This window comes from Anas platyrhynchos, chromosome 6 (genome assembly GCF_047663525.1).
Source record: "Anas platyrhynchos isolate ZD024472 breed Pekin duck chromosome 6, IASCAAS_PekinDuck_T2T, whole genome shotgun sequence".
Classification (NCBI taxonomy): Eukaryota; Metazoa; Chordata; class Aves; order Anseriformes; family Anatidae; genus Anas; species Anas platyrhynchos.
The window spans coordinates 8,464,579-8,484,417 of NC_092592.1; the positions used below are offsets into that span (position 1 = coordinate 8,464,579).

At 36.4% G+C, this 19,839-nt stretch overlaps 1 protein-coding gene across 23 annotated transcripts in view; it reads left to right on the forward strand.

Moving 5' to 3' along the window:
* CTNNA3 (catenin alpha 3) overlaps positions 1-19,839 on the forward strand; it is a 482,801-nt gene that overhangs the window by 380,552 nt on the left and 82,410 nt on the right. The window lies entirely within an intron of this gene.

A 19,839-nucleotide genomic window follows, 5' to 3' on the forward strand; every position in this document is an offset into this window, starting at 1 on the left:
CAAGTATTCTGGTAGGTGATCTCAAACCAGATTGGAAATGATAGTCTGTTAGGTCTCCTGTTCTGTTCCTGTTTCAGTGAACATAGCCTAAGAGTTTTTGTTAGGACGTCAGATTTTTTTTGTAGATCAGTTAAGCTTCGTTTAATACCTGCATTGTTCATCCCATCTTAACTCAGTGACTAGGATTGTTGTGCATTTGTTGTTATACTGTTTTGTTTTGAGTATTATTGTTTCTACCTGTTCGTCAGTTAGATCTGAATCTTCCATAATCTTCCATACATCCAGTTGTCTTGGGTTTGAACTCCAAGGGATGTCATTATGACTGATCCATCCCTTACAAAGTTTTTCATTTTGGGAAAGTGTGTTGAGGAGTGTAGCAAAGCTTTATTTGCAATCTCTGCAAACACACACTCATCTGAAGGTAACTATGCGTGTGTATTTTCACAATCCTCTGTGATGTGTACATGTATGTGTACAGTCACTGAAAAAAGAAAATGTTACATCCCGTGCAGTTCTTTCTGAAGCATGAGAAGAAAATGCTTTGATCTGAAGAGACTGTAGATATACATAATACATAATAAGCAAATGTGTAAATGTGCTGCGGAAGTACCAAGTCTGTAAAATCATAAGTCACTGCACAGTACTTAAATGCACACAGTACTTAAATGGACAGTATTAGTATGAAGATTTCTATCAGTGCTGTCTTCCAGTTCTGCTTTGCAAGTGCAACTCGATAAGGCAAAATAACCACAAAGTATCAGAAATTACGTTGTTGGCTGCACTTGAAGCTATCGGTAGCAAAGAGCAGATACCCTTCCTCCTCCTCTGAAGTGAAGAAGTTTCAGCCAATTGGATAACAGCCTGCCTCCACCTGTATTGAAACTCCCATTATCCTAAACAATATATATGTATTGAAACTAATGTGGCTTAAAGTGTATTCAGCTGTTTTTGGATGCGTTCATCAGTCCAGCAATTGTAAAGTCATGACAAAAGCTCAGGAGATTGAAAAAAAAAAACAAAAAACAGTTTAATTCATTAAAAAGGACATTTGCAGCTTTCTCTTTCATTAATAACCATTTTTCAGAGACTGTCAAGAGAGGGCTTTTTTGAGGTTTGGTGAAATGAGTCAACTACTCTACCATCCCTTGCACATACATACTGCCAGCACAGAGAGAGAGCTGGGAAAACCCTGGTTTTCCTTTTTTGAACATAGATTTGTTTGCATTCCATATTAGATACATTCCAGACAATGTCAGTTCCATGTCAATCTGCTTATAAGAAGCTTCAGTAAATCTGATGTTTATTCAGACCTAAACTGTTACTACAGCAGCCAAGGTGAGGAAATAAAAGCATTCTGGGGCCAACTTGTAGGGGCTTAAAGATAAATTGCAAAAGAACACTGTGCTGCTGATTACGAAGGATTTCAAGACTTGAATCAAGGAGAGAAATCATTGATCAAAATATAATTGGGAAATGGAAATCAACAAGGACACCAATTCGCAGGGGGGTATTTTTCAACATCAAAGTAAAAGCAGTAACTTACCAGATTGTTTCCTCAGGAACATTTCAAGCATGTAATTAGACAGATACTTTTTTTTTTTTTTTTTTTTTTAAATAGAGTTCATAACTGTCAAATGCTTCCAAATACTGTTACTATTGCAAATTATCAGATATGCCTCTCAAAGTCCAAGCCTAACCATAGATATATAAAACATTAATTCCAGTTCTACAGATATAATGTGCATAACACTTAAGAGCAACTAAATACTGGATTGTGTGCTGCACTGATGAGCTCTAATACAAATGCCTCCAGAACTGCAGGATACTTCCTTTAAGATGTGTTTCATTGTTTCACTTGAAAGGATGAATTCCTTCAGTGGTAGCTGTTGATTTGAAATCATCAGGTATCCAGGGCATATAGCTGCATGTGCTTGTTAGGGTACACAGTCCTTGGTCTTTTTTTTTTTTTTTTTTTTTTGTTACTCTTTCAGCATCTAATGTATTTATTTTCTAATTGTAAAGGCTTTGTGAACTTAATTCTGCACAGGAACATCTGGATACTATATTAATCAGAATATTGCTGTTATGGAAATAGATTATGGTAGGTAAAAGAAAAAAGAGGAGACAGGTTGACAGTTGTTGAGATAGTATTAAATTTTGCATAATGTTAAAACTACTTTTTAAAAAAAAAAATGGTTCTTCTATATGAAAATGTCTGCGGTATAATATGAGACATCTGGATTGAATTAACAGGTAATAATATCCCATTAAACATAATGCAGATAGGTAGCCAAGTAGCAACTTGAAATGAATATTAACTACTGATAGTTGAAGCAATAATAAAGTAATCTTAACAGAAGTACATGAAGAGGAAAAGAATTCTCCAGGTTTCATGGAGTAGAGGGTAAACATGTAAACTGCTGTGAGTTTTCCAGAGAGGAACAAGAAAGAAAAATGTTCGTAGACACTATATATGCTTTTGGTGATCTGTGTTCATGGAAACAGTGAATGAGGAACCTGTATTTCCTAATATTATGAAAGGTGAAAAATATATTTTTAGATTGCAGTTCTTGTCTACTATGTTACTTCCTTCACTTTGACACATTTCTTGAAAATCTTTTCTGCTGAGTGTGTATTCCATGTGCTGTTTCTTTCAGAATCCTAGCATGGAGATTGCAGATTACATCCGAGTTTACTGTTTGAGTGTTTCTCTTTTTTTTGATTGTACCTTTGTTAGCACTGGGCAGCCATTCTCTGTGGCATGTTGAGCATTGTCACCCTCAAAAAAATGAGACCAAGCATTCAGTTTAGTTTTGCATCATACCTAGATAATTCTATTTCAGCTAGTTTCTCGCTATATTCCTAGTCCATTCCTTATCTTTTTATTTCACTAGCTAATAATTCTTTAACCGTGGATTTTAATTTCCTTTGCAAAATCAAACTCAATTTAGATACACTTTCAGGTGTCTGCAGTATAATAATATGTTTTGTCTATGTCAGAATACCCTTCAGATAGGTTCCCTTTTTCTCCTTCGACTGCAAATTCTGGGTAGTATTGCACGCCATTTTAAAGAATTTTAAGTGTTCATCCATAACAGAGGTTGTGAGCTCTTCAGTCCACCTGATTTCTCTCATCACAGCAGACTTTGGTCCCATCTATCCAGCAGAATTGCAAGAATTTTTAGAACATGGACTTCTCAGAAAGGAAGATGGCAAGTGATGAAAACCTTCCTATCATCCTGTTTCTCTTTCAGCCAGTTAATGTCTATTTTAAATTGTACCTTTGCTTTTATTAATGACAGAATTATCTTCCATGTGCCGTGTTTTCTGTTTTTACTTCAGTAGTAGGAACAAATCAGATCCTGTCAGGTGCAGCCGGTAGCACATATGAATTGAGCCTCTCCTTAAAAGGTAGGGAAAACAAAGCAGGGACACTACTGAGAATATGACATTTACTGCAGTCTTACAGTTATTTGTTTTTCTAAGAGAGCCCTGAGACCTCATAGCAAGGAAAGATAAAGAAGAGTTCATATTGTTTAGATAAACTTCATTATTGTTTGTCTGAAATTTATGAGTCATGTTAACTCATTAGAAATACATCTTGGTAATCTTGTTAAATACTTTTTTCTTCATTTTTCAATCCCTACACGAACTACAGAAGAGGAAGAATTTGTGCAGCAGTAGTGATCAAGGCAGTTGGACCTGCATCTCTCATCACATTCTTGTCATTTCTGACCTAATTAGATCTGAGCTGACCTTTCCTTCCCTTAGCTCCGAGTCAGCTTCCCTGTCTGTAAGTGGGGACTTCCTTTTATGTTTTTGCTTTTACCCCCTTACACACTAGGTATCCAGTATAGATGTAGTTAGTGCCAAGAGAGGATTTTCTACCCTTATTTAGGAAAAAATAAGCTCTGTACTCATTCCCAAGCAGACATTTCCATGCCTTACCTTCTTCAAATGGTGCTTTTCTTGTTTATACTATCAGGCATGTCATCCAAAGATTGATGTGTCTAAATGTGATGTGACTGAAGAAGGATATAGTAACTGATGCTCTTTCAAAAGGAGCCTGGAAGTGCCTGTTGTTCGTTCGTGACTGTTTTAACAGAGACACCTCAGTCTGGCAGAAGTCCTCCTCAGCATCGTTTAGCTTATGTTTTAAGACTTGGTCAGTCCACTGAGCTTGCCAGGGGCGTTATTGTGATCAGTAAAAGACAGTATTTTGTGGACATGCTTAGAGTCAGTGCCATTCCCTCCCATGTACAGGTACGTGCAGTTAGAAAAAATGGACTGACAGATACAGCACATCCACTGCCCTTTCTAGCACGCTGACTGTCATAGATAGCACATGTTTCTTCGCCAGCTTGTAACCCCTACTCTGCTGTTGCTGGTTTAGTAACACAAAGCTGCTTAGAAACCATCCAGTGAAGAGAGGCACTGGCAGTGTGGGCTTTCTGAAGATGTGTCTGTGTGTGATGTGTAAGTCATCCTTCATTTCAGGAGTCAGTACTGGACATTTATCAGTAGCCATTTGAATAGTGGGGAAGTTGCATTGCTGTAGAGTTCAGGTACATCGTGTGGAATAGAAAATACATTCACCCTAAGAAAAAAGACTACTTACCTCTTCCATACCTACTGCTTTTTCAGTTGTGTTTTAGAGATTAATCCTGATACCTTTCCATTTCTGCTGAAAAGGTACTGAAGCAGAACTGTGCCAGTTCCTCTTTTATATTCATGGAGAGTGTCTGAAGATTATATGTGTGCACTGTTGCGAAAGGTACTAATCTAGAAGACTGTCTATAACTGCAGTGCACTGCAAGCGCATATGCCAAGAGGGAATGAGACAAACAAAATACATTTCAAACAATACTGGGGGTAAATTATGGCCTTTCTTGGCTTTCTTATCTTGTATGTAGGCAGCCTGTGACAATTAGCTGAAAAGATGTCCCCTCTTTTGCCATTTTAGCTGTTACAGTTCCACACTTCATCCCTTGGAAGACAGGATGGGTGCATGACTAGCAGTTTATAGCATAAGAATGTACTAGATGATGTAACTTGATTAATTTCTCAGGGAAGTGATTTCTATTCACAGTTGAATGTTATTAGAGCATTTCTGGGTTCTGTTCATTGTGTTTTTGGGAGCTTTTCATACTAAGCAGAAAAGATACTGTTACTGGGGATTCAGCAATTCTAACACTTGTAGAGCAGAAAGTTTGCATCTGATATGCCCAAGATTGCTAACTAAACTTACAGAATGAGCTGCTGAGGCCTAAGATTAACCTTCTCATGTTTTGTGTGTTTTGCTTTTTTCCCGTTGTTTTGGGTTTTTGTTTATGTTTTGCACTTTTTTCTTTTTTTATATAATTTCAAGCCTTTCCTTACATACTACAAAAACAAAAAAGTAGTGTTTTGTTATCTTCTCCAAGTCACTTGCATTTAAATTTGTTTGCTTACCCTTTTGACTGGTTTATGTATTTAGTCTGCTCACCTATTGCCTGTGTATCTAAAAGCAAAGTGTGAAGAATTACTAAGTTCAGCGCTTTTTCCCCCAGGTTTAGGAAAAAAATGCAGCAATGTATAGTTGCCAAATTGCTCTTTAAAGTAGGATGGATTAACTAAAGCCCGTAGGGTGTGGTAGTTGCCAGGTGGGCCTGAAGTTGGAGGGACACCTGTCCCATTCTGAAGTTTGTATCCTGGGTCACATAAAAAGCATTATTGGGGAATGTTACATTTGTGCTCTAGAAACCCTGTTTATTTGGTTTTTTAAAAAAAGAAAAAAGTAGTGAGTAGTGAGTGCCAGCGAGAGATGCTGGCAGATCAAATATGCATGTTTGCAAGTAAAAGCTTCTTGAAGCTGGATCTCCCTACCCCATTACTTGATTTTGTGGCATCTCATGACAGAACCACCAACCTGGAAATAATGTTTTGTATAAAGCTAACTTAAAGCTCTGTCCCACACAGCTTCCATTTTATATGTTAATTCATCTACATATACATCTTAAAAAAAAAAAAAAAATGTTCTTTACCCCACGGTATATCTGGGAAGTCATGTCATACTGTGGAAATACTTCCTTGTTTGTATTTACATCTGTATTAGCATCATAAACTCAGTTATCATAATTATGACTGCCTTGCAGCTGCCATATCAAAATGCTCTATACTGCAACACTTTTGGGACAGAGTCCTCATACATTTCAGTTTAACATGCTGTCATTTTATTAAATGCTTATCTCCGGTTATTGCAAGGTCAGTTTGTGTTCCCAAATAAATGAGGCTGATTTGCGTTTTCCAGCAAACAACTACACATAGCATTTTGCCTGAATTTCAAGTTTATGTACCACATAACAAACACTCAAGGGTCTGATTTTCTGCCACTTTCATTTATTTTAAAGCCTTTAATATCTTCCACAAATCAAATGACCATTCTGGTTCTCTGTGCAATTGTATTACTGTTCTTGTTGCTTAATAGAGCAAGAAGCTGTACAGCAGCATATCTGTAAATAAACCCTACTCTCTGGTTTTCCTTGAAAGTTTCATCTCATCATCTTGAACGTGGGCAAGTTGTTTACCTAAGAAATGTCTGCAGAGTTTGGAGTTGTTGCAAGTTCCTACAATGAATATCTGCTCTGAAAAGTTGATGTGATTTCATAATTATTTTTAAAACTTTGTTAGTACAAAAAAAGGAACGTGATGAAATTTCTGTTTTTATAAACAGATGGTGAGTTCTCAGGTAGGGAGAGGGAGGCAGAAGAGGAAAAAGTGGATGCTCAGCCTTTTAACTTCAGACATTAGAATGGAAGCCGAAGCATAGATGCATTATTTCACCCAAGGAGAGATGGTCCTTCTCCTCCTACATCTTAGGTCCTTTTGGCTTAAACCATTGAGTTCGAGTCAGCAAGTTTGTTGAGATTTTTTGAACAAATATCATGAACAGAAACTGTCTGGATTTTGTACTTCTACATTTCTGCAATTTCAAACTATCATGTTTTAACCTTTCAGCTTGTTTTACATCCTTCAACTGCTGCCCTCGCACCCATGTTCCAGCCATTACACAGTTCTGCTACTTTCTACTTTAACAAATAAAAAGGGACATAACTCTATGCTGCAGTTGGAAGTAAGAGTTGTATTTAGGCCCCCATTACTTTATTCACTAACAAGGGAAGATAACACCCACCTCTATTCATTTTTTGTTACTTGGAGAATTAGAATATAATACTGATCATAGAAAGAATAGAAAATACATTAATACATTTTTTTTTTGTAGAAGAATGTGTGAGTGGGAATGATGCTCATTTTTAGTCTTCTCTATCTTGGTTTGTTTCACTTTCTTCTTTTTTTTTTTTTTCCTTTTTTTCCAGAGAACTTTCTGATTTTAGGTTATGGGTTCTTTTTATATATTAAGTTAATATGTAAAATTAGGTAGGTAGGAGAATAATGGTTGCCCTTACTCCTTTGTCTAGCTGTGAGAAAGCATGTGATACTGTCATTGTATGTCTTGCTAGCAATACCCATATGGGTCTGCCTGAAGATTTTCTTTCCCCTGGAAAGCAGCAGCTCACATTTATGTATCATCCTGGTGACTGGTTATGACTAAGTGGAAGTACTTAGGACTGTCAGAAACTCACCATCGTATTTACCACATTCATGCCTTTACTTTGTGTTACCATTTACTACTTTTTCATTATTCAGGACTCTTTTCATATTATTCAAGTTGTGTTATTTTATTTTATTTTTCCCCAAAAATACTGTGGTTAACTGAGCCTCCTTGTGAAGCAGGAAATCCTGCCTTTGGGATTTAAACTTTCGGAAAGTATTACAGTAAAAGAAGTTGGCTCAAAACAAATGTTTTAACCAAAGTGAAGACTGAAGAACTGCCTCCTTCTCTTACGTTTTGGTCTCTTTTGCTTTGTTACTGATGAAAGTTTCTGGTACTCTGAAAGGGTAAATAGTTTCTTTTTGTGCATTTTTGGACTTTTAAGAGCCTGCATTTATACTGGGTGACGAAAAACAATTTAATGTAATGATCTGCTTGCATAAAATCACAAAGAATAACATGTAGACCTAACTGAAACTGGCTGAACTAGTTACTTAATAGACTTACGCAAAACAAATCTGTGGGTAAACCTAGCTTTTTTTTTTCAGATTAAAAAATACTTCAGGTTGACAGGTGTTGAGATGAACTTGCTATCACTTAAGCCTTTCATAAATGACATTGTCTTGTATAAGTAAACTTAATTAGCTTAATCTAGATATAGCTGAGTCTTTAATTTGTCATTATGACAACAGGAATGTAGAATTGATGGGGCAAACAGAACAATATGGTGTGCTAAATCTTACTTAGAAAAGCAAGCTATTTGCTACTTTGCATGCAACTACCAGACTAGTGTACTTCTGCCATCATTTGTTGTGGTGGTCCTGACTGCTTGCTCTCAGCACATGACTGTATGACCAATCTTCTCTTTTTTATTCTTTTTTTTCAGTTAAAATATTATTTTCTCATATCTGCCTTTGGTTTCCATTTTTTAAAACTTCAGCTAATGGCAAAGACATGTTGTTTGTTTTTTGTTTGTTTGTTTAAAAAATGGCTTTATGGATATGTATAGAAAACACGGTGAATGATTTCAGAAATGCGGATACAGGGACCAGTGCTGAAAACAGTCAGCTGCATACTGTATCCATTACAGTTGAAATGTGCAATTATCCATCCTGGCAAATCTGCATTGTCTTCTGCCCAAACTCTACAGCCTTAGGCAAGGCTGTGAATTAAGAGCTTTTCAGCAGCAAATTGCTGCATGGTTTACCATCAAGTCTCTCCGTGCTGAACTTACTGGTTCAGATAGTGAAACCAATATGCTTTGCACAGGAATGGATGGCGTGAGCAGTTCAGAGTTGCATAATACTACAAATTGTAGTTTTTCCCTGTTCAGGGATTAAATTCTATTGCAAGTGTGTTGCATATGTTTATGTATTTATTGTTCAAAAAATTATCCCACTCTTTCAGGAAAATAGAACTTTCCAGAATGGATTAAGTAGCTCTAGTTTTGTGCCTGATTGGAAGCTTAAGCACAATGCAGTCTATTTTCTGGAACATTAAAATCTTTGCTGTGGGTTATTTCTTACAGCAGGGAAAAGCAATGTGTATTCCTTCCTTGCCACTCGGTGCTATCTAATGTAAATTAGATTCCCAGAGAAATGGAATGAATATCATCCTGTTAAATGTGAAGGACTGCATTTTTGGAGCTAAGAACTGGGAGACAGCAAAAGTGTTACAAATCACATCTATTTTATTAAAATCTGCATCTCTCCACACGTTTCACTGGACTGTGAGAAATGCAAGCCTGGAAATGGAGATTGCAGTCTCTCAGTAGGGTTAATAGCTTAGGCTGTGGTTCTGACTCTGAAATCAGCCTTGTCAATGCTAATGCCAGTTCTGGCTCAGAGATCTTCATTACTCAGTATAGATCTGGCCGTGGATTCCTTTTACTGATCATAAATGTCAGTACAGTCCTTGGCCTGGTTCAAATTCCTCAATGCCATTATTTTCACTGGAATCATTTCACTGGTAGGATGGGCTGTCTTAGCATGAAGCAGAAAAGCGATGAGGTACATTATAAATGTTTTCAATAGTCAACTAAAAGGTATTTCAAAATCAATAGAAATTAGCTGTGTTCTAGATTGTCAACTCAGTTTTGATAGAATAAGAAGACAGCAGCAGGGCTGTAGTTTGGTATTCTGTGCTCTGACATTGGGGTAACAGTGTAACAGTCCTGTTGTTGACATGTCCTTGGTGGTGTACCAATGTGAGGGTGAAAAAGGTTTGAGTAGGATGTATTTGTTTTACCTCTAATAGTTCTTTGCTTTCTTTATAATTCCTTTGCAGTCCATAGGTATATTTCAGTTTTTGCTGCTAATCATACCATTATACCTTCCTTTTCTCTCTCTCTCTCTCTCTCTCTCTTTTTTTTTTTTTTTTTTTTTTTAACTTTGCATGCCAACTTGAATCACACCAGATTATTTTCTTGCAAGGATGCTCACAGAGCTAGAATGCAGAGTGGTTAAAGGGAAGTAGGCATACCAAGTAAGGAGGCATGGTAATAACAGGGAGACTGACAGAAACCATGGAAAGAAATTCTTTGGAGAATTTCAAACAAATCCTTCCCTCAGCTTGGTAAATGGAAGACTGTATTTTTAAGTATTGGTACCTGAAAAAAATCTGTAGAGATTGACAAACCAGATACTATCTAATTATCTGGGAACCCCTGGGACTTAAAGCCCTGTTCTTAAAAAAAAAGAAGGGATGCTCCATTATATTCAGTACCAACAAAGCATATTGATACTGAAGTGAAGTGTGTCGCAGCAAAGGAGTACTGTGCATCATCTAGTGAATGGATTGTGTTGAAATTGCATCTTCAGAGCACTGTTCCTTCAGTGTAGCTAAACTATTAGTTTTTGAGGCTCTCTTACTGTTCAGTAAGTATACCAAGCACTTCAGTTATTAGGAAAGGAAGCTGTTGATTGCCTTTGTTGGGGTTGGAACCTCTGGACGATGGACTAATAACTGATTTCTGAAATGGAGCCGATCTCCAGTGGAGAAGAAATGAAAGACTGTGTCTGCTTACAAGTTGAGCTACCCTTTCTTGTTTCCTATTTCGTTACAATAATACGGTCCTAAACCTCATGTCTTCCAACTTCCATCATCTCATGCTTGACTGCTTGATCTGGTTATCATTTATAGGAAATTTGCCAATCAGAAAGCAGATGACTTACCTTAGGTTCTTTTTATTTGCACAAGGGATCCGAATGAAGGACTTACTGTTTCCTAGATGAGATCATCATTCCATCTGATAGTTTTGCTGCTGTTTTTTTATTGTTACTTCTGTTTATTTCTTGTCTATGAAACTGCCCCATTCATTAATATTTTTTCTTTTTAAATTTATAATTCTAGGACTGGTTTAGACCTCTAAAATTTTCTAATGTTTCTCAACTGGTAGAATGACATCCAGATTAAATTTTAGGCTGTCTTTATTTCATCAATAAAACTCATCATTTTCATTTGATATTTTCCATTCCAGAAAACTCATAGCAATTATTAGCTATTGAAAGTAGTATAGAAATAGTGACTTAGTTTGGACATAATTTTGGAAAACACTATACTCAAGTCTTAGGGATGAGATCATTCCTTATCTGTCCTCGTGAAGCTCTCGTACTATGGGTTAAAGAGATGACTAGACATCATTAACTTGAGTTTCTTTAAGGAAAGAGAGGATTGCAGTTCAGGCTCTAAAATGTGCTCATATTTTGGGGCAGGTACTAGATTTCATACTTTTTCTCCACTCAAATAACTGTTCTAGTCATGAAGTTATGCTTGTGCCCTTTCTGGACTGACAGATTTTTGACACATTTGTCCTGTTTGTTTAGAGGTGCACAGGTGCAGAACCATTGCCCTGGCTGACTTCATGGTTAAAAGGTGAGAGATCTCTTCAAAATCAGCGTTCTGAGCTGAGTGAGAGGAATACAAGTTGGAAGTAGATGGAAGCTACAACAATCCAAGTATAAGAAAATATGATCTATGAGGAAAATACTGAATGGGTTAGTCTTCATCAGCCTAGTAAAGACAGCAAAAGAAGGAGAAAGAAGGGAAAGATATGATAGCCATTTCCCAAAATGTAAAATATTTTTGCACAAGAACAGCTAAAATCTGTTTTTATATGCTCATAATGGATAGGAAGAAAATGAATAATCTTTGATTACATGGGGGAAGGTTCAGCTTAGACATTAGGAAAAACAGTTCATAAATGAGAGAGATTTTGTTCAATTAACATGGGACCTTGTGTCTTTTCTTCGCAGTTGCTCATCTGTTTTTATCTATACCTATCTGTGTTTGTAAATGACAGATACAGTGAATATCTTCCATTCCATTTTCACTGGCCAGAAGAAGCTGTCAAAGATGCCTGCATGTTACTTATTATTTGCACATTATGAAAAATATGCAAAGGGGAAATATATGAATAAGTTTCTCAATTGATGTGTTGAAGGGGAAGGTTCCTTGCTACCTTCTTTCATAAAAGTTTGTTACGAAACCTTCCCAATTTAGAAAATGATATCACTGAGTATTTTCCATGCACTACTAAATGCATTAGTAATGGCAGTGCATGTAACTAAAACGCTGTTGTTGTATGGTTCTTATTAGCACCTCTAAAAATAGCAACCAAATCATCTAATAAATGAAAGTACAGGAACAACAAGGCCTGAAATAGTTAATGTTCCTTGAGGGGTGTTCTTTAGTTTTGTTTTTCAATTCAGTTTTACTTGGAGAACGTACTTAGAGATGGACTATCAGCCTCTTAAATTGGAGTCGAATTACTGATTTGTGACATGAAAGCAGGTTTGCACAATGATGTACTTAATGGGTTGTTTAGTTCCACCTCAGCTGACACAGATCACTCGGTTGAACAGTTATTGGTTACTGAGTGACTAAATGTGGGTGAATGCATGTTACGGGAATCAGAAACCTCTTGATAATTAAAATCAGGAATGAAACTAATAGGTTCACAAGATTCACAGCTAGGGCACCTTTATTTTATCCTTCTCTGGGACATTGAGATGAACATCTGCTAAAACTGAAAAGTTTGCATTTTGATAGGAATTTACAGGTGGGAATGCATGTGAAGGATGACAGTGAGCAGTAGCGATGCATTCAGAATTGGGCTTTGCGTTAGAGTCTGCATTGTTCTAGTTATGCACAAGGTTTTGATTGACAGGTTCATTCTGTGCACCTTTGTTTAAAACGGAACATTTTACTTGCAGGTCTGATAGAGAAGGGCGCTTGAGACTCAGGAGACTTGAACAAATCTTCAGGTCCTAGATAATCATTTCATCTACTCCAGTTTGAGAAATACAAAATTTCATCAGAAATCTTTTATTAAATGATATACTTATCTATCCAAATGAATTACTATTACTTTTAGTATCATTATTTAGCATAATTCACTTAACTGAAATAGATGGGTTAGATATATTGGGCAAAAAATCTTTAATGCAGATGCTACTGTTGCTCAGGCTTTATTCATATGCTAAATCTAAATTTGTAATATAGAAAATTCAAAATTTCACATGAACTTCTTTCTTTTCCTTTTTAAGCACTGAACGCTCAAACTTCACTGCACCTTTCTTTAACATACTGAAGTTTTTTCAAAAGCAGTTTCAATTTTATCTGCATTTCATGTGACAGTCTGCCTTGAAATTGGGAGTGAGGCTTTGGGAAATACCCTTTTTCATGACAAATGGAGCCTTCTCAGGAGGAAAGGAAGGCTGTATCACATGTTTATGAAGCTAAAAACATCATTTCAAGTCTCTTTTCACAGATGTAAATTTATCTGTACCCTATCTTACTACTCTCTGTCACAAAGAAGAATCACTGTGGAAGTCCATTAGGTGAGATGAAAAAGCAAACTAAAAATTAAAGGAAAGCCATAAAAAAGCAATCAGACATGAAAGATGAGGAAAGAAACAAAGCTACTGTAATATAAAGCTGATCAGTCTTTTACTGAAAGTACCTGAAATCTGTGACTGAATCTAGTTAAGTGGATCTTAGCATCATCCCCTGTGCTCCAGCGGACTCCTCAGTCCCTTGCACAGGACGTCAGCTAGTTGTGTCTTGGAAACCTCCCAGGACAGACTACACAATCTCTCTGGGCAGCTTGCTTCCCTTTTGGGCTGTCCGCATGGGAAAAAAAGGTTTTCCTTATGGCCAAGCTAAACCTCTCTTTTTCCAGCTTATGTTTGTGGTCTTTCATCCTGCTGCAGTTCTCTTCTCTTAATATGGCCCTCGTAAATCTCTCTGGATAGCGCTCCTGCCCTTAGGCATACTGACTGGTCCTTCAATCTGGTGTCATCTGTAAACTTGCTGAGTGTGCACTTCATCACCTCCCACAGGCCTGTGCTAAGGATGTTGATAAGGATAGGCAGGCAGGGTACAGCCTGTGAATCCCATGAGCCTGACCATGTGAACGGTTCTTAACCCATATAGTTGCTCGCCCACTCGAATAACCACACTTAGTTACAAAACCTGGGAGAGTGAAAAGCCTACAGGACATCCAGTGTTCTTCCCTCATCCAGAAACGTGGTCAGTTTGTTATACAAGGCAATGAGGTTACTGAGGCATGATTTATTTGTGGTATATCTATATTGACTCTTAGCAATCACAGCTTTGTCCTTCATGTGCTCAGAAGAATGTTTCAAGAGGAGTCATTTCATGATTTTCCCAGAGACTGCGTGATGCTGAGCATACTTCACTTCCCCAGCTCATTATTTTGACCTTTTTTGAAAATGGGAACTGTCATGAAATTCTGAAGAACCAAAATGCAAAGCATCTGTTTTGTTGCCTTTGGAGTTAGCCAGTCCTACAGTAATGATGTTTTAGAGTCCTTTTTAGTATTCACAGTTGTGATGGAGGAAACAAATTCTATTTTCAAATGTTAAAGTAGTGTTTAGAAATAAAAGTACTCTATTTCAAACACAATTATAAAATTGTTAGGCCATATATAATTTATAAAGCTTTCCTGAAAAAACGGGAATGACTATTGAATTGGCTTTTCATTCTGTCTTCAAGCAGTATAAGAATTATTTCCATTATAAATTAAATGTCTTAATTAACTTCCCACTAGATGGAGCAACTGTATGTTGACCCGGACGAGGAAACAGAGAATGCATTTTCAATAATAAAACTACAGATCACTTATGTTAAAAGCTAATACCCTGTTCCTGTTAATTATCAGTTTTCTGAGTTTAAAATGGAAACTTCAAACTAATGTGGTGGAGTTTTTATTTAACAAGCATAAACAAGCGGTATGCTGACTGGAGCTGTGTATCAGTTGGCATTGGGTTCAGGGCAGGAACTCTGGTTACAATAGAGGTGTATCATTGTTATAACAATGACTACATTTTTCTGTTGAAGGAGGTACCTTCTGAAGGAGGTCAGTTTCCAAACTTTCTAGATTTCAAAAATACCTATATGCTTACAACAGCATAACTAGCTCAACATTTTCAAGAGTAAAACTCTCCAAGCTTCTGTAGGCATTATGTGAGAGTGGCATACCTACCAAGTGCCATCAGTGCTTCAAGAGGTACAGCCAAACTCAGGGAAAGAGAGAATGAAACCAGAGCTGCAGTGCAGGTTTTCAGCAGAAGGGGTGTAACTATGGATAGAAAATTTTGGGCTAAAAGTGCCAACTTCTTCATTGGTGCAAAAGCTTCACTTAAAACCTTTTAGTTTAAAGTGAAAAACCCTGTGCTCACACCCTTCCTGTCTCTCAGGCCAGTTCTTGTGAAGACCGTTATCCTAATGTATTCTCAGTGAGAACTAAAAACCCAGGAATTGTCACCTGGTGTCAGGTTATTGATATATCCATCAGTTTGTAATGGTGATAAATCTGACCTTTTTGTCCTGATATCTTGGAGTGGAATATTGTAAATTGGCTAATTGTTAAATGAACAGACAAACTCGAGGCATCTAGTAGTAAGGTAACTTGTGTCCCTTACTTGAAGAGTTCACTGTATTTATTATTTTTTAAACCTCAACTTCTTACCATGCAACTTGATCTTTCTTGTATTGAAAGTACTTTCATCTCTCTGTTTTGAAGGTCATTATTTATTCTTACCACTTACAAATTACAAAACTGTTGGTTCTTTGCTGAAGTTTCTGTTCTCACCACTAATATTAATGTGAAATTACAGTTTAGATCGATAAAAAGTGCACTATTTTCTCTTTTAGTAACAGCAACTGTTTATCACCTGCATTTGAAGATAAAGTACCTGTAATGTGTACAGGTTATAGCAGGATAATATTTTTACTCCTACTTGATGACAAATGTATTGACAGCAGTTGTTAAAAACACTGCTATCAAAGACAAAGTCTTGATCTCCAATTTAATTAATAATGTTAGCTTTATATTCCTAATTTCTCAAATAATATGCAGTAGATATTTTTTAAGAAAGGTTCCAAAAACAGCTTTCAAGAATAGGCATACAATCATGTTACAAAATAAATACGAAAGTTAGTATTTATTGTAGTAGTGAGATGCCATAATATTGACAGTTTAAGAACATAGGATTTTAATTTGCCCTAAAATAATGTGCTTTTTATTGTTTTCAAGTCAATATCATTTTATCAAAAATCTGAAAAGTGTTTTTAGTGAATTTGAAATAAGAGACCAACAGTTATGAGATTATTAATGAATTGAGCAGGAAAAATACATAACGCTTGAAGTTTCTTCTTCCTCAAGTGTATCAAAATTGTCAGTCTGTCATCTGGCAGTAGAACATACAGTTGTTTTAAACCTATTCTGCTCTTAGTGAAGAACATAATAGACTAAATTCTGACCCTAGTGAAGTGCATACAAAGCATTTCTATTTGCTGCTGTAGTATTACTTACCACAAATAAATCTGTATTTGCACTGATATAATACAGAGATTGCTCATCAGCTCAGTCCCGATGAGGTGTTAGTCTGCACTGATGTTTGATATTCATTTGGGAAAAGTAAGGACTGAGTGTGAAGAGACTGACACCAAGTAAGATACATTAAGAGAGCATATAATGACAGTTTAAAGGTCAATATTTAATTGAATGTTAGGTAAGTGGAGATAGCTTCTGTGCTTCCATTCCCATCATGATGCCTCTCTTCATTTACACTGTATACCTTGAGATTTTAGACTTGGATCTGCATTATTTTTTAGCATCTGAGACTCTTTATTTGCAGGATTAATGTTTCATGAGTGTATGTGACCTTTAAAAGTGAATGATGTAGATAAAGTTATTTGGACAATCACTTTTGAGGAGGATCTGCATATAAAAATCTGTGTTGGAGAAAATTCTCTAAAAAGTAGTCATACATGTTGTTCTACAAACTTGGATTGAAAAGCAAATAAGCCAAAGAGCACAACCACATACAATTTAAAAGGACTGGCAGAGATCTAAAGCCAAAAGCCAGACTTCAGTTTTATTAATTACTCCCTGTAAAACTCTAGTAGTTAAGCAAATGTAAAGGTTTTGCACCAGAGGCACGACGGTTTGTTTTACAGATGAAAACATGAAGGTAATGTATAGGTGGAAATCACCCACGTGTGATGATGGTATTGACTTGCTATTGCAGCTTTAAGTTGTGTATCAGCTAGGTGTAAAAATCATCAGTACTATAGAATTGGCTATAAATATAATATAGAGTCCTCAGCCTGAGTCCTTGGAAGCAAAACCAGTGAGAATACAGATTTATTAAAAACACTGAAATGTGGAAAGGAATACAAATTTACTAACTGTGCAACATTACAGCAGGAATAACGTAATCATAGTATTAAATATGTAGGGACGTACTTGAATGTGCTTTTGTGGGGGTCAACAAAGGCTTTTTGCAGATGACCAAAATTTGTCAGAATTTGGGGGTCAGGAGGTTGGGGCAGGTGTGCCGTGCCCCTCTGCTGTGTCAGACACCTCTTCCATAGTCTTATCTGTAAACTGCTCAGGCTTCATCTTAAAATAGATTTCTCCCCTTTTCCAGTATTCCTAGGGGATATACTAGTCAAGAAGTTTGTTCTTGTAACCACCAGAAACCTTTTTGCTTAATTTTCCTGTTTTGAAACGATCTGTTTTGAAACCTTCTACTGCCATGTCTCAGCCACGTTTATAGCTTCTTACTGACTGGATTCTTGCACAGAACTTAATTTTTACATCAACATTCTTCCTTACATTTACTGGAGGTTCCTTACTTTGTATGTCTCAATAGTGAATTTGCCACTGATGTCTTGTATTTGTCCTGTCACTGATTACATACATGCAGTCTTCCCTAGCTGTCATTTAAAGTCTCGGAGACTTCTGTTCCTGTCAGAGATTCATCTACCTAAATATTCAACCTTCAACTAATTGTACTTTGAAATTCCTTCTATGCTTCTTATCCCAGTTCTCAAGCTCTGCTACTCTTCCTTTATAAAAAATCTGTTTACGGATATTACCTTCTTTCACGTTACTAGAACTGGTAATCTATACTCTTAATGTAAAAGACCAGTTCAAACATGCAATAACATTTTCTTAGTGTAGAATTCATAATGAGGCTTTAAGACCAGCCAGGAGTCACGTTATGTTAAGTTTTCACAATATGGAATACCCAGATAGCCATGTGTTCTCACATGAAACGGTTATGTAAGTGGATATGTGTGTCATTTAGTAAATACTGGATCATGAAAGCAGTATGAACAACTGAGAATTCTGTGTTGAATTGTATAAAATGGGTGTCAAGGAGATAAAATGAGTATTTCCATTTTTATCATTATTATTATTTTAAATTTTTGATGCTTTTTGTGTCAAAATGAGTATGGTTCATCGTTTGTGTTTGAAGATTTCATAAATCAGAGCTTTCTTCTCGAAGCTTGTGTCCTTTAATGCATGGATATGTGTTGTTAAGTTTATCATACCAATAGTTAAAAACCTGCCAAATCTGGACTTCGGAGGAACCAGTCCCAGTGCAGCTGGAAGGACATCTGTATTCTACAGCTTGCAGTTTTGAAAGTGCTGTGTCAGATGAGTTAGGTAACAGGAACATGGTAACAGCTTTTTGTAGCATGGAATTCTTACTAGGTCTAATTCCAAAACAAAATATGAAAGACTTTATGACAGTGAAAATCCGTGCCTGGAAATAAAATGTTTCTTTTCTGCTTTACAAGTAAAGTGTGTCCAGGTGGGTGTATTGTGTTCATTTTTGCCCCCAAAGTTGACTGCCTGTTTGCTTGAGCATACATAGGCATATTTTTCACGATCAGCATTATATTTCTGTCAGCTAGAGTTTGAGTTATTTATTTCTTACTGTACTATCTTACTGAAATTGCTGTAATTTTGTTCAGTGGGTGAAATATACTTCTGTGCTTTGAAGTACTGGAGTGCTACTTAAACCTTGTTTCAAGGCTGATGTTGAAGTCTAGTACTGCATATTCCACCTGCTGGCCACAGAGGCACTTTCCCAAATGGTACGAATGCGTGCAGGTGCATTTGCACAGTTTAATGCAGGTGCATTACAGTGATTTGGATCTAAAAAGAAAATAACAGAATGGTGTAGTGCCCGTCAACAAATGTTGTTTAAGTATAATCTGCAGTAAAAAATAGAAGGTAAGAATACATAGTGATTCTGGATTTAAAAAAATACATTTGACATGATTGAAAATTAGGTAAAAGTAATGATGACTTTCATTTTTTTTTTCCCTACGTGTCTTATGGAAGGCTTATTTGATAGTCAGTATCTTTAGATGTTTCTCTTGGGACTTCAGGCTTATGTGAAATGAAGAATGGCACGATTTCCTTGTGATTGGAACTTGAGAGTTCAAGCTGGTAGTAGATCATCCAACAGCAGATCTGTCACTAGTTATTTATTGAGTCTGGGCTTTAAATGTGAATTTGGTTCTTAAATGTGAATCCCCTTAAGACAAATGAAAACTTACTGGGTACCCTATTGCATTGTCAGAACTAATATTAATTTTTAAATAGTTTGTAATTCTGAATTCCTTGTGTGCTTCATTGTGTACTGTTTTGTTAGTATGGTTAAACTTGCTTTGAATGTTTTATTTAGCATCCCTTATAAAGCCACGTTCAACACACTTTATTAACTAAGTTATTTATGGTAAAACTCAGAACCCTTGCAAGGAGAATATGTTGGTAAGTAGGAGGGAGGAAATAAATTTGAAGACTTGAATCATACAGAATATGTCTCTTGTCATTTTGAGTTGATTTGCTCATGTATTATTGAAGAAATAAGTATCCAGAAAATGTCAGCAGTACAGTATGTACAGTACAAACAAGGAGA